This window comes from Pleurodeles waltl, chromosome 4_1, assembly GCF_031143425.1.
Source record: "Pleurodeles waltl isolate 20211129_DDA chromosome 4_1, aPleWal1.hap1.20221129, whole genome shotgun sequence".
Lineage (NCBI taxonomy): Eukaryota > Metazoa > Chordata > Amphibia > Caudata > Salamandridae > Pleurodeles > Pleurodeles waltl.
In genome coordinates, this window is record NC_090442.1 from 196,150,321 (window position 1) to 196,164,535 (window position 14,215).

A 14,215-nucleotide genomic window follows, 5' to 3' on the forward strand; every position below is an offset into this window, starting at 1 on the left:
AGCTAAGGAGGGGAGTAAGTCCAGTATCTAGTTCCTCCTTGCCTTCTCCCATTCATTTAGAGGTTATGATGCCTTGGCTGAAGGTTTATCCAGTTAAGGCTTCAGCTGAACTACTGATTAAAGGTTTTTCTCAGGGCTTTAGAATTCCCGCATCCCGGGTCTCCCCCTTAGGTCATTGCAGAAATCTTCTGTCTGCCGTGAGGAACCCCGGCGTGGTGGCTAGAAAAATTGGTAAAGAATGCACACTAGGGAGACTGGCTGGCCCCTTCCCTTCTCCGCCCACAACTAATTTTGTTTGTTCCCCACTAGGAGTAGTACCCAAAAAAGAGCCTGGTCAGTTCAGGTTGATCCATAACCTCTCAGCTCCTCGGGGTGCGTCAGTAAATGAGGCTATAGACCAGACCCTCTGTTCAGTGCGTTATGCTACCGTAGACCAGGCGCTGGAGTTGCTGAGGGGTCTGGGGCGTGGGGCGCTGTTAGCAAAAACAGATATTGAGGCAGCTTTCCGACTTTTGCCAGTCCACCCTGAAGATTACCATCTCTTGGGATTCCAATTTAACGAGGACTATTTTTATGACAAGTGTATGCCCATGGGGTGCAGTGTGTCCTGCAGTTATTTCGAACAGTTCAGTTCTGCTTTACAGTGGATTTTCACCAGGCGTACAGGTCATGCAAATGTGATACATTATTTGGATGATTTCCTAGTTTTGCCCCCCCCCCCCAGTCTAAAAAATGCCTTTGGGCCCTGCAGTCTCTGACAACCATGTTCAGGGAATTCGGGGTCCCAATAGCTCAAGAAAAAACAGAAGGCCCCTCCACGTGCATCACTTTTCTGGGCATCGAAATTGACACCGTCGCGGGGGAGTGCCGCCTTCCTCTGGACAAGCTTCAGGTTTTAAGGGGTCCGTCAGAACTGTCCTATCCCTTACCAAGGTCACCCTTCATCAATTGCAAGTCCTGGTGGGACAATTGAATTTCGCCCTGAGGATCATTCCCATGGCCCGTCCTTTTTCCAGATCCATAGCTAGGTCTATGGCAGGGTTGACCGAAAAACACCACCACACCAGGCTGTCTGCTGAAGTAAAGGATGATTTGAGGGTTTGGGAGGCATTCCTACAAGACTTCAACGGGGCGGTAATCTGGCCTCATCCACCTGTGGACAGCCCTTCTCTCGGCCTATTCACAGACGCTGCAGGCAGCGTGGGTTTCGGGGCTATCCTAGGTTCCGCCTGGTGCAGGGCGGATTGGCCATCAGAATGGGTTAACTTGGGTATCACCAAAAATATAGCATTCTTAGAACTATTTCCCATCATTGTCGCTGTATCTGTCTGGGATGACATATTGAGAGACAAGTCTGTAGTATTTTGGTCAGACAACATGGCAGTTGTGGAGTCTATTAATTGACAAAAAGCTAGCTGCAGATGGGTGCTTAGATTACTTAAGCATTTGGTGTTACAATGTTTGAAACTCAACATCACATTCCGGGCGAAACATGTTCCAGGGGTAAATAACAATGCGGCTGATGCCTTGTCTCGATCATTAATGCAGGATTTTCAGAGGTTCCACCCACAGGCAGCGGAGAGGAGGATAGAGTTTCCAACATCACTGTGGAGGATTGGTGTCCCGCACTGTCAGCCCTAGTAGGGTCATCTTTGGCGACACGAACGAAGGGGGCTTACGAAAGGGCCTTCTTGCATTATAGGCTGTTTTTTAAATCAGTGAACTCTTTAGATTGGTTTTCATCCGAAGCAATCTGTGCCTTTTTGCAACATTTAAAGAGCAATGGTAAACCAGTGTCTTGTGCCAAGGCCAACTTGTCAGCCATCCGTTTTTTCGCCAAGCTAAGGGGGCAAGACTCTAAACTCAATGCCTTTATTATTAAGCAGGTGCTGGTGGGGTGGTCGAGAGCGGATGGTCCCAGAGTAGACTCCAGGCGGCCCATAACCCCCCCAATTATTAGAAAAATTGCTGGGCTCAGTTACCGTAGTTACATCATCCCCTTTTGAGGCTACCTTATGTACAGCAGCCTTTTCTGTGGCTTTCTATGGGGCCTTCCGCATTGGGGAAATGTTAGGTACCTCCAAGAGCGACCACGCGGGGGGGTCTCCAGTGGCCAGACGTGATAATCAATAATAACTCTGCCACCATACAGCTGCGCAAGTCAAAGACTGATCAGTTAGGTAAAGGGGCGAGGATTGCTCTTTGGGCAGCGTATGGGTCTCTTATCTGTCCTGTAGCCAACCTAGCTGCATACTTAAAGGTGCGCCCTTTAGAAAAATCCACAGCGCTATTCATACACACAAATGGGGACTGTCTGTCGTGCTACCAATTTACAGAGGTACTGAAGATTACACTAAAAGCAGCGGGCGTAGAACCTCGGGGTTACTCCCCTCACTCATTCAGGATTGGCGCGGCTACGTTAGCAGCGGGGGCAAGCTTGCCCATCTCAGAGGTTAAAGCCATTGGAAGATGGTCATCCAACTGTTATAAGCGTTACGTTAGGCCAGAGCTGGTCTAATCAGTGGTTATGTGTGTTATCTAAAAATCATTATCATTTCTCAAACAATTTTCCCTTTATTACAGTAGATGGCTCCGCGTGTGGTTTGGGTACTGGGGCATTCATTCGTTCGTCGGGCGGCGGACCGGTTGCAGCAGCTTCGTAAACCGAATCCGGCGGCAAGCTTAGACGTGACCTTCAGGTGGTGCGGGGTTGGCGGCAAAGGAATTAAACAGCTGCAGCAGCGAGTAGATCTGGCTCGTGGATGTGCAGGGCTCCAATCCCCGCACCTCATCATCCTTCACCTTGGGGGCAACGACCTGGTACATTTAGGACAGAAGGCCCTCAGAGAGGCAATATTCTTAGAAATTACAAAGCTTGCTAAGCAATTTCCTAATGCAGCCATCGCCTGGTCTCACATGGTGCCGCGAAAAAATTGGGGCCCAGGAATAAAACCGAGGACAATCAATGTGTCAGTTAGGCGACTTAACGCGGAGATGTCAAAACTTTGCCCTGGTCCGGGCCGTTTGTGGAACATCCCTCATAGACAATTAAAAGGACCGGAAATGTTTATAGAGATTTGGTTCATTTGTCTGACGCCGGTACGGACCAATTCATGGCAGACATGTGGTTCTTCGCTAAGTGTTTGTTTTCTGGTGGGGAGGGCGAAGGACCCTGGGGCCCTGGTCGCACTCGTGGCGGAAGAAGAGAGAATAAAGTAACCGGAAGCAACAGAGGGGACCCCAAGGGTGGGGCCCCGGTATAACAACAGAAATAGGATCCTGAAGTCCTGGACCAACCTGCGGATGGACACACCTGATTGGGGGTAGGGAGCCCAGATCACTGGGGTGGTCACGGGGCTCATGCCCTGGGCTGCCCCGGTACACCCCTTGGCTGATTGGTGTTTGGAGAGGGGGCGGAACCCTGAGCATGGGGGCAAGGAACAGAGGAAGCAGGGGTACCGCCCCCCCTAGGGATACAGGTGATGATGACCAGTCCCTGTGTGGTCCAAAGGAAGTTCAGGACAGGAAGGGATCCTGTCAAAATAATTTATGGTTACAAATGAAAAAGTATCGTCTATAACAGTATAGATATTAAGTTTGCAGTGAAATGTTTTATTGGAGTAATGTGCATAGGATGACTTGCATAAATTGTTTCTATGAATTTTAATGAAAGTATATATAAAAATAAATACTTCTTCCATCAAACTAAATTGTCTTGTCGGTTGGTGTATGACCGGTGTTGGGGGTAAGGGCCCACTGGCGGCTTCCGAATCCTAAGAGACCTGCATTTTTTTTTTACCTACCAATGGAGACAAGGGATGTAGCCGACTAATTAATGGACTGTTTCTTACAGAAGGGAATTTCCTTGGCAAACAAAGTTCTGAAAACACAACTTGAAATTGAGTGCTACAGTGTGATATATATCAGATTCTCCTTTTTCTGTACATCACAAAACTGATTCTGGAATTTGGCAATCAAGAGCTGAAACTATGGTTAAAAGCGCAAACGCCTCAAATGGTCGAGACTATTTGAAGCCTGTAGTGTTCCAGTCATATACCTTTTTAGAAGCTGCGAAAATTAAGTTAGCCAAGTACTAGCCAAAAGAAGGTGTTACTACAGGAACATCCTCAATGCAGCAAGGCAGGATAAGCGGGCTCTCCGTTTCCCTTAACATTCAAAAGATGAAGACCTTCTCCATCTCTTGTATCTTAACTGCAATCCTAGTGACTTAGTACTGTTCAGGCCAGGTCCGCGCAAGTTCATCATCCTGTTCAGACACAGAGGCGCCACCTGAAGCTTAACAGGTGGCTTGAACCTCATGTGTCTAGAATATGGACAACCCCATTCCAAAGGGTCACTGAGTCGTAAGATTGGAGTGAAAGTCAATGAACTACCTACAACCACATGACCTTAGTCACCAGGTGAAAGGAAGAAACCAGGGTGAGGTGGCACCAGCATGCATAGTATCCCCTTAATGCCCAATCACAGAACACTCCCCGAGTAATCAGACTAGATTCTAGAAACTGATTGGCAAGAATCTACCAAGAATGTACATTATGGTGAGAAACACTGGTGATTATCAAAGAACCAGAGGCCAAAAACTGCACCAGACAGATGGAAGTTCAAACGGATCAACTTTTAGATGATTCTCAGAAATCTGAGGCACACTTCAAAACACAAAATTCAGTTATTTTGGAGAAAAAATTATTTACACAACAGATGCAGACACTTGGCATGCCATGATTAATGACGTTTTTGAAAAAAAAACGAATTGCAATTTTGAGAACAGAGCGATGCTCAGCAACATCCTAACTATCAAATGGTATATTTTTGCAAAGTTTATTACAGAGCGTCACTCTTCAAATAATAAGCACATCTGCTCATCCTCTGCAAAGACAGCGGATCCTTAACCATAAGAGGGTTCAGCATTTTTTTTATTGTACAATAGTTTGAAAAGCAGGCTTTTTCCTCCCAAATACAGTTTCACTTCAGGTTTTACTGCATTCTACTGGACCAAACAGAAAGAAATGAAACGAAACATGCTTCAAATGCTTGGTGTGCGGCGTGCAGACCTTGCTAAATCCTAGTTTGTCACTGCAGTGGCTGCTCTTGCTCCCCTGATCAGCACCCCAGTCCAAGAGACCACCAGATAAGTCATCCAGTGGTGCTAAGGGTATACACTATATTTTACAAAAAGGCGTGCTCAGGTGCGGGTTTTGGGTAACTGAATTTCACCTCAAGAAAAAGAAAACAATTAACCCATAAGAAAGTGTTATTTCTCAATAGAGAAGAGAACACCTCATAATTTACTTCATGTGGCAATCTCAAAATGTCGCTTTCAGCATGTGTTGTCCATCCATTCGCATGGCCTCGTAGCGCTGTGGGTTTTGACGAGAGAGAGAGAGAGCAGGTGCAGAGATCCTCAATAGGCACAAGCTCAAAACCCAGCAGGCTGACTCAGCCTTTCATCCTCCAAAAGATAATATATAGAGTACCACTGAGTGGAATAAAAACACGTCATTTGAGTGTGTGGAGACAATTTGGTTGGTGTTATACTTAGTAAATAGTCTTTGTGAGATTAGTATGTAAAAAAAAAAAAAAAACGTCAAGACAACTGAATCCCAAGCGGCTGTAACATTTATGTTATCAACCAATTATAGAGCGCCCCACTGTCAACAGTGAAGCACTAGAAACTGTCAGGAGCAGACCGAGGTGGACATAAGTGTTCAGTGACAGGTGTTTTTGAAGCATGTTCTATGTCTGGGGACACAGTAGTGTTGAACTTGCTGCTGCCAGTAAGTATGCTAATGTTACAGAAGCATGTGAGATGGGATAAAGTATACTTCAGGCGGAAGGCGCCATAGGATATTATTCAAATTCCATGTACTTGATGGCGCCAATCAATTATCATGGGGTGGAGAACCGGGATAGCTCAGAAATCTTCTGGGAAAACACTTTGGGACTCCTTGTTGGTACATGGCAGTGGGTGTTTAGCGCAGCTTGTAGAATACATTAAGTAGATCTTTGTGCTGACGGATTAGTCGGTGGTGTTTTTTGAGATTCCAAGATCATGTAGGAGTCTACTGCTTGCAGAACCATGTTATCATCTTCCAGAAGGCCAGGTAGGCCTTCCCTACGTGATGCTGCCAGAGATTATAAAGTTGTCTAGCTTAGCCTCGGAAGTTTGTGCTATGTTGAAGCAGCACCTGCACTATAGTCACCGACTGCGCCATGTCGCTGTGGGACATTGGTCCTATTAGTTTGGAATGCTCAGTGCGCTCTTTGCAGTGCATTCCATGCGCTTTGATGTGAACCTGGTAGCTAGTGGGATGATTTAACGTGGTCCAAGGGTTAAAAATGCAAGAAGTGAATGCGATCTAAAGATTAGAAGGGACGCTCGTCAATAGATGCCCCTCAGCCCTCTACCTCCAAATAAGACTTGCTTCTTGCCCTGCCCTCTTCTTGGTCAGCACACATTTCAGAGTAGTGCGAGGCCGATGCTGTGATAGTGCGCTGCATGCGTCATGATAATGGTCAGCCTAACACGACGCACCTGCTCTGCGGCACTTTCCGCACAGCCGCTTACCTGCAGAGCGCCCAGAGGCACTGAGCCGCTATTAGCAGCCGCAGAATTAACAATAAGGTGACATTAACAGCGACAGTTCGTAAACAGAGAAAGGCGCCGAGCGATATTATTCAAATGTAATGCAACAGAAGCCTTTAACACCTGCTATGCGTACGCATAAACTACACCCTAGAAAGGCGCCGCTCCGATCAGAGGGCATTCAACTTGCCACAGATGCATTTTACAGCACAGTCATAAGCGACCTGAGAGCACCGCCATTATCATAACAAACACAGAAAACACAACATCCCGGCAAGGAATAAACGTACATAATTCAAGCGCCAGTACTCACTTTCGCAACAGAAGAATAATGAGGGTCTGTTCCAATTAGATTATGTAATGGCGGGTGGGATAAGGGGGAGCACCTCGCTCGGCGCTGGGGCTAGGAAGCGCTATGATGCACCGAGTGCAAGGAGCTCTTGTCCAAGCCTCTCCTCGATCGGCGCCTGGTGCCCGCTGCCTCCTCATCAGCCGCCTTTGGCCTCAAACATGACGGGGCTTCCGGGACAGTGGCCTGACTGGGACCGGGCGTTGTGCAACGCGAAGCACGCGGCGGGCGCTCCGGACAAAACTTTCTCAGAAAGGGCAGGGCGGCGGAGGGGCGCGCCCAGAGCGTCTGTCTCTGAGAGCTGCTGACTTTAATCAAAAGCGGGCGAGCCCGCATCGGGCGTCTTCATCCAGGGTTTATGTAAGCTCAGCAACTCCGACTGCAGCCGCTTTAATTACTGTTTCGTTTCAAACCCAGTGTCACTTTGTAGTCTTGGTTCGCGTCAATTCTCCCTTTGCTCAGAAGGTCAGCAAACACGAGTTCCTTTGAGACAGAAATGTTTATTTTGGGGGCGCGTCTTTACGCAATTTGCACTTCATACGGATATCGGTGACACGATCTGCGGCTAAGAAGAGGTGCACAACGTAACCTAGTGTTGTTCTAGTTAGAGGGCGCGCGGTCGGGTACCAAGTGAGCTTTCCTTATTTCCTTCTATATCGCTGTAGGACAGGTGATCGAGTGGAAAGAAATGCAGGTCCGGTATTTCCTGCAAAAACTCCAAGTTTATTGCGAAGACAGAAAGCCACAACTTCACCCCAGTTTAACACAGCACAAAGTGAAGTCTTCTGCTGCGTACATTCTAGAATACTGTTATTGACATAGCTGTGACATATTTACATTCTGAAAAGACCATATATAAACTACATTACCCATACCACTTCATCTCCCCTTTTCCTATAAACAGAAACATTCAAAACAAATCTAAAAATAATTATTATACACCAAAGACGTACATATGTAACATTCCTATTCTTATCATGATATTGCTCACTTGTGTTTTGTTGTTCCTCACATGCATGTGATTGCTCTCTAGATTAATTTTTAGCTAAAAGCATATCATTTCAAGCCATCGTGGATTAATATCGGAAATAGCATTTCTTCCTCTCAACAGAACAAAAGGTGCCGCATTCGTTGTACTATGGGAAGTGATTATAACTCCACATTTTCTGTTGTAAATATTTGGCCACTTTCAATTTATTAGAAGTTGCTGTTTGTATTCCTCCCTTCTGAAAATGATTGGACCTCTCAACTAATCCGTTTGAAGAAGGACTGTGAAGTGGCACTTTGAAATATTTAATAGAAAAACGTTTAGAGAAAATGTGCCATCTCTTCCGAAATAAAATGTGTCCCGTTGGCTGTCACTATTTCATTAGGTGGACCCTCTACCTTAAACACTTAATTTAAAAACTTAACAGCGTGTTAGCATCTGCCATCCTAACAAACGCATAGTACAACCATTAAAAAAAAAAAAAAAATCAATACCTGCAATTATGTACCTATTGTCACTTTTCAGTATGTTGAAAGGTCCCGCAAAATCCACACCAATTTTTACCACGGCTTATTGGGCCAATCACTGGAACACAAAGGACTTTTGGTAACTTTCCAGTGCTTGTCAGAACAAAGACATTATGCACACTCATCAATGTACTTCTTGGCTTGATCCGTAATGCTGTTTGATATTTCTCACAGTGGCAGAAATCCCTAAATGACCCTGATGTGCCAGGGAGATGATCCTATCACGTTAACCACTATGCGGAACAAAAACATCCTGGCGCATAATTATATCATTGACTACTGATAATTCAGATGTTACCTGCTCAAAAGATCTCAAATCACTGTTCATACTCCTGTAGCAAGGCCACCCTGAAATAAGGTATTGCTTGACCTTAATCTTATGAGTCTGGACGATGCTTTGTTAGAAAAACTTTTAGCAAGCATGTATATTAATTGTTTATGGTCTGTGTATAATTTGAATCTGGTTCCCCATATATACTTTTTAATCTTCTCTACAGCCCATGAACAAGCAAGAGCTTCTCACTATATGGTACTGTACTTACATACAGCTGTATTTAGTGTCCTTGATGCAAAAGATACAGTATGCTCTTGGTTGTTCACAAATTGACTTAGCACCAATTCCTAATGAGCTTGCATCAATTGTGATCACACTTTTTACTCCATATGCACATGGCTTGATGGCTGGAGCATTTGCCATCAATTCTTTCACCTTGTCAAATGCTTGTTGTTTGTCCTCAGCCCAAGTAAATTTGAATTTTTTGAAAAAATACATCTTTCAAAAGGTTGCACTACTAAAGCATTTCCTTGTACAAATCTAGAATAGTATTTGTTTAAACCAAGGAATGTCCTTGAAGAATCTTTATCTGTAGGTAGGCACATCAGGGATGGCTTTCACCAGTGATAAAGTGGGCTTAATGTCATCGCCAGAAATATTATGTCCCAATTAATCTACTTGTTTAGCAAAAAACGTGCATTTCTTTTTTATTAACAGTTACACCATGCTTACCCAATTTTTGTAGAACTATTTCCAATAACCCATAGTGCTGCTCTGATTTTTCAGCTTGCACTAGAATTTCATAATGGAACGCTTGAATACAATGTTGTTCATGAAACAACTGATCAATGAACCTTTGGAAAACACTAGCCACCGAGGATAGGCCAAAAGGTAACCTTCAGTACAAATATGCCCCACAAGGTGTTATAAAAGTTGCCAATGGTTGAGATTCTTTGGACAAGGGAATTTAGTGATATGCTTACTGAAGGTCTATCGTAGAGAAATACTTGCAACCACCTAGATTTGCCAACATATCGTGGATCCTTGGTAAAGGATGACATTCAACAATAATATTGTGATTTAGTGCACAAAGATCGGCACATAAACTTATATATCCAGATATTTTCAGAGCGATAACGGCCGCAGAAACCCATTCCGAGGATTCAACTGGAGTAATTATACCTTGTTTGCACCAATTATGAAGTACATTTTTAAAATCCTGCCAAACAGGGAGTGGCACATGTCTCACTTTCTGTGCAACAGGTTTGGAGCCTTCTTTAAGTTTTATTTTGTGTTCAAATCCTTTCACCCTTGAACACATTGTTAATTTCTTTAAATAACCTATTTAAAAAAAATAACCTTTCAGTTACTACATCTGCATTTTGCTCCAGTGAATCCATTACTGTTAAAACAGGAATTTCTCCTAGAATTACAGGTTTGTCATGTCCAGGCCTCAAAATAATTCCCAATCCTGCTAACCCATAATATCTCTTTCCTTATCAGCCACATACATTTTGGTATAAACACTTCTGTCTTTGAAGTTTATAACATCCATGAAATAACCCTTCATGATGATATCTTGTTCACCAAAGGCTTTTGGATTCACATTAGATTTCTGCAATAATTTCTTATACCCAATTTTGTCAAATGTGATTTCAGGTAGAATGGTAATAGGGGAACCAGAATCTGCCATTATTGTAAATGCAGCTGAACGAATAGTGACTTCACGCAATGGACCCTTGCATGTATTAGTGGATAGATTCACCATACCAACATTATTAATGTCTTCCATAAACTTTGTTCTGGAATTTCTATTTGAAATATCTTAAACTTACTCTTAACCAACCTGCAAAGGCTCTAAAAATGCCCTTTTTTTCAACAGTAGCATTTTTTACCTTGAGTTGGACATGATACGCTATTACCAATATGTGTCTTTGAACCACATCTAGAACAATAAGTGGATGCTTTTTTTCCTACAATTTTCTTTCCCCCACTTTTTTTTGGAAATAGCATGGATTTTGTTAGAGCAAGTTTTACTAATAAAAACTGAATTATTAAAGTGCAAATTATAAACGTAACATGTTGGAAAGCCTAACTGAAAATCATGTGTTAGAAACATAAATATGTGTTAGAACATGTGTTAGAAAATGACCGACATGGTGGACACCATGAATAACGTGTGTTATAAAAGAAATAATAATGCTTAATGTAGAAATATTTTATTCATAATTATATGTACTAAAGAAGATGATTTGTTAATGAATTATTAAGATTAATAGTATGAATTGATTACTAAAATGTTTCAGCATTAGTGAAAGGCCTATATTTAGCATTTTCTAAAGGCCTATGTTTCTAGAAACTCAATGTTCATTGTCTGCTTGTTGCTGACCTTACAAAATATTCTGATACTTTAGTTATTTAGGATCCTGTGAGACTTGCACACTGTGGAACAATTATGTTCCTTGCTTGTTGCATTTATTCCTTCCTGAGATTATGATAATTTAATGTTTTTAACAATGGGCTTTAGTGCTCAATGTCATGTCTGTGTACAGAGAATGAAAAGAGGTACATCTGGAGCACTGATGAAAGTTTATTGGCTGCACACTAAACCACCCTATAGTCTTGTCCAATAGAAGCTTTGCTATATTAAAGTCCAAAAAAGTAACTAGCTAAGTCTATGTGATGTAAGTTCAGTTTCTTGTCTTACTATGCTAGAGATAAAATGTGTTTCTGTTACTTAGCTCTTTGCTTATGATTCTATCAGTTCAGATACATAAGGGCCCAATTTTACTGAACTGTTTCCCCATTCATGCTTCTAATACTGATCGTACCCAAGCTCCACAGGACCAACTGCTCCCTAGAGTCAGCCACCTTCCCTGAGGATTGGAAGCACGCCAAAATATGCCCACTCTTGAAGAAACCCACAGCCAACCCAACGGATCTCAAGAATTACGCCCCATCTCGCTGCTGCCTTTTCTCCAGCCAAGGTCACCGAAAAAGCAATCAACGCTCAGCTTCACCAACACATCGAGGACAACAAAATCCTGGACATCTCCCAATCAGGATTCAGAACTAATTACCGCACCGAGACCGCCCTGCTCGCCACCACAGATGATATCAGCTCTCTCCTCGACCGTGGCCAAACAGCAGCCCTCATCCTACTAGACCTATTGGCCACGTTCGATACAGTGTCCCAATGCACCCTATGCGCCAGACTCCACACAGCAGGCATGTGCGACAAGGCCCTTCTATGGATACACTCCTTCCTGACAGGCAGCAAGCAGAGAGTCAGACTCCCACCACAACTCTCAGAACCTACAGAGATCAGCTGTGAAGTGCCCCAAGGATCCTCGTTGAGTCCCACCCTGTTCAACATCTACATGGCCCACTCGCACCCAATCGTCAGGAACTATGGACTGAACCACATCTCCTACGCTGATGACACCCAGCTGATCATCTCCCTGACTGAAAACCCCACAACAGCCAAGAAGAACTTCCAAGACTAGATTGGAGCAGTTGCCGCCTGGATGAAGGAGAGCTGCTTTAAGCTGAACTCCGACAAAACCGAGATCCTCATCCTGGGACCCTCCTCCTCAGCCTAGGACAACTCCTGGTGGCCCTCAACACTTGACAGCCCCGCCCACCCCCACGCATTCTTGGTGTCATCCTTGACTCAGGGCTCACCATGACAAGACAGGTCAACTCTGACGCCTCCAACTGTTTCCACACCCTCCGAATCCTACGGAAGATTTTCAGATGGATCCCAAGTGACTGCCGCAAAACCATGACACACGCCCTGATCAGAAGCAGATTTGACTAAAGCAATGCCCTTTATGCTGGAACCACCAAGAAGAATCTGAGCAAGCTACAACAAATCCAGAACACCTACGCTAAACTCGTCCTGAACATCCCCTGCCGAGAACACATCAAGGGACACCTGAAAGATCTTCACTGGCTCCCCACTGAGAAGAGGGTCAACTTCAAGCTCCTCGTACATGCCTATATGGCCCTCCACAACCTTGGACCCAGCTACCTCAACCACTGCATCACCTTTTACTCTCCTACCAGACCTCAACGCTCCTCCCAGCAGTCGCTTGCCACCGTACCCCGCATAAAGAAGTCCTCAGCTGGCAGAAGATAGTTCACCTACCTTGCGGCAGGATGTTGGAACATTTTACCTCTCCACCTCAGTTGCCATCGCTACCTCAATTAAGACCTGGCTCTTCCACTGAACCCTGAGGACATACCCCACAACGCCTTGAGACCTTATGGTGAGTAGCGCGCTCTAAAAAAAAGACTGATTGATTGATTACATTTTTGTCTTATTTTCTTCTTGCATGAAGTCCAAACATGCTCATAGAATTAGAGTAAAAGTTAGGGATGCCTGATCCTAAATCTAAATCTGATTGTTTTATTAAATGATTGGGAATAATTCATTGGCGATAACTAAATGTATTCTGTTTCTAGTTTCCATCTATTATTGTTGTTATTCTGTATCGTTATTCTGAAATGTTTAATGATTAATGCTTTGGCTAGATTGAGATTCTTCAGACGTTTTGATCAGCCTGTGTTGTTCTTGTACATTTATCATTTGGTCTTGCACATGATTTACATGAGATTAGCATTGTTAATCTAAAGGGCAATAAATATTGAAACTTTACTAAACTGGTGCGGTGATGGTGAGTATAAATAACTGACTCCAAATTGAATATTTGATGTTTATAGGTTTAATATTGACTGTTAGGACGTTATCTTACACCTATTCGGGTCCAAAGGTCTGAGTCGAACCCTAAGGGTAACAGATGACTTACCCTATACGGGACACCTTATCATAATAATATAAAATATAAGGTATGGCATGCCCACAATTTCAATTATCAATACTTTCATTACTCACAGTAGCAACTTGTGTATGATTCTTCAATCCACTGTCAATATTTTTGATGAAAGAAGTGAGTGCTCTATGCTTTTAGCTATAACTTCCTCTAAAGAAGGATTCTTACAAGTCATGATAAGTTCCTGAATCTTTTTGTGTGAACAGTTAAACACGAACTGATCTCGTAAATATATATCTAAGTTCACATCAAATTCACATTTGGCAGCTAAGATCTTCAAAACAGCTAAATAATCTTCAATATTTTCAGCTAAGTGTTTTTTTTGTTGTTTTTTTTTTTTAAGAACTTATGCCTTTCCAGCATTACTGAAGGTTCATCTTGTTGCATCTGGATATGTATCCCAGTTATCATCTCCCAGTTGTGCTGGAAGCGGGTGTAAATTGTCAAAGTTTTTCTGACCAGTCTCCCCTAAGTGATTAAACAATAGCGCTGCTTCGCGAAAGGCATTATACCTTGAGGCCTCGATAGCAACTAAATCATTTTCAAAAATCCTTAACCATTTCTTCCAAGTAATGGATGGTCTGCCTGGTTTCGGAAAAGGGGTGGAGGTTGCCCCACATGTTGAGAGTAAGCAATGA

The 14,215-nt window shown here is 43.5% G+C and overlaps 1 protein-coding gene across 3 annotated transcripts in view; it reads right to left on the reverse strand.

Annotated features, from left to right (window-relative positions):
• ADIPOR2 (adiponectin receptor 2) overlaps positions 1-14,215 on the reverse strand; it is a 311,375-nt gene that overhangs the window by 241,736 nt on the left and 55,424 nt on the right. The window contains exon 1 of one of the 3 annotated variants that reach the window (XM_069228092.1): positions 6,918-7,238. The exons of the other annotated variants lie outside the window; for them this stretch is intronic. The gene's annotated coding sequence lies outside the window, so the exon portion shown is untranslated. Of the gene's footprint in view, positions 1-6,917; positions 7,239-14,215 lie in introns of those variants that run through there. 3 annotated transcript variants of the gene reach the window in all.